The sequence below is a fragment of the Lotus japonicus genome, chromosome 5 (assembly GCF_012489685.1).
Source record: "Lotus japonicus ecotype B-129 chromosome 5, LjGifu_v1.2".
Taxonomy (NCBI): Eukaryota; Viridiplantae; Streptophyta; class Magnoliopsida; order Fabales; family Fabaceae; genus Lotus; species Lotus japonicus.
This window is the reverse complement of record NC_080045.1, coordinates 21,611,315-21,613,260: the sequence shown is the minus strand read 5'-3', so window position 1 is coordinate 21,613,260 and position 1,946 is coordinate 21,611,315.

Sequence of the window (1,946 nt, the reverse complement as noted above, 5' to 3'; positions counted from 1 at the left end):
TAATGAAGAAGAAAGTTCAGGAATTGCTTGAGGAATGTTGCGTAGTCGTTTTCGGAGTTAGTGCGAGATGTTTGCACACTTGCCTTAGGGCGAGCGTGTCCAGAATAGGCTATTTCGCTCTTAAAGCAACGTTTTAAGTGAGATTTCGAACTCTGGGAAAATTTAAAGATTCTCTTTATTTTTCCATCGACCAGCGTTTCATTTCGGAACTCTGGACTGTACGCACGATAGGTTTCACCTTTCGGATGTCCGCCGACGCTAATTTCTTTGCTTCGAAACCCTATTTTCGAGCAATGGATGAAGACTTTTTCTATTCGGGACTTCTAACGAAGATTCCGTCCGCGTTGCCAGACTTGTTTCGACATTTCCAATCTTTCTTCAGTAGGAAGTTTTGTCGTCTGAGCATCACAGCAAAAAGTAGTTAATCGGGGCAGATTAACCGACACCGCTTTTGAGTTTTTCGATATCGTTTTTCCCAAATCCTAGATATTTGTTTTGAGTTCTGGAATTCTGACGCTAGAATCTCTCTTAGAATTCCACGGTGATCGTGCTGCAAAAATCGGAATCGCGAAATTTTCATTTTCCCGCGATTTCACCCGCCTATAAATAGCGCGAAAAAGCAAATATCTTCTCCATTTCACCCATTTTGGCCGAGGATTGTGGAGAGCTTGGGGGGAGAAGAGATTTTCGCGAAACCTTGACCAATCTTCGTGCAGTTCGTCCCTACTTCTAGGTATCGAGGTAACTATCATGAATCCTGCCTCTGATTTCTGTTTCTGCTGAGTTTTTGAAGTCGTTTCTGTGCTCTAAGTTTTGAGCTTTTTCTAAAATTGTCCGATTTCTCTGATTTCTCGCTTGGGTTATGTTCCTTATGTTCCCCTGAGTCTAAAACCTCTGTCAGTAAACTCTGATTGCGATTCATTTGTCCAGGATCTGAAAAATTGACTCAAAACTCTTTTTGTCTCACATTTCGAAACTTTATTGTCGTAAAGCTATAATCTGACTTCGTGCCTTTAGGATTTGTTGTCACGGATGTCATGAGGATCAATACTGTCAAATCTGTTTTCAGAACTGATAACTTTGAAGTTTTGAGCCTTTATTTTGGACCAAAATGCCCCTGCGTAGTCGTATTTCGGCCCGATTGTCCGAAAATTGTTCTGACAGTTTCTTTGCCTTAGTTTTACCCTAAAACTACCTTGTAAACTGATTTGATCAAAGAAAAAGAGCCGAAGCCCTTTTCTCCTTATGGCCGTGGGTTTTTCCTAAGGGGGGGGGGAGTTTTTCGTTTTCGAAAACTTGTCCTTTCGTACCCGTTTGTCGTATTCTGAAGCTGTAATGCTTTGTCTATCGTTTATGTATTGTTTTGCGATCGAACTAATCGATTTTGTTTGAATTCTGCTTTGTTTTTCTCCGAGGTTCAGTTGAAGGAACTTTGGAATATTCAGAGCAACTGTTTGAGGACAACCTTGATTTCGAAGCTGGAACAGCTCGAGGTTAGGGCAACTTACATATATATTAGCTATGATTTCATGATAGGCGTCGATAAATTCGACTTATGCTTTACTTTGATGTTGATTATGTTGATGAACTGATGATGTGATGTTGTGTTGAATTGAGCGTTTTGACGCGACTTCGGAGTGGAGATTCATTGATCTGGTGATCTTTGATATTTTGGGTTGGATGAGCAACCCTAGGCAAGTCCAAATGAGGGGGTTGAGACCTAGCCTGGTTGGTATTTGTTGGTTTACTTAGACTTTCCCCAGGAAACTTCTTTTGGGTGGTTGGTTTTCGGAAAACGTAGAAGGATTAGAATTTCGAAAACTAAAGACTTGGGAAACCTAGATTTTGAGAAATAAACTCATAACCTGACTTATCTGAATTGAAATCATTTTATTAACGTTTAAGTATAGGAAAACTGAAGGGGAAAATATTTACGAAAGACGGGG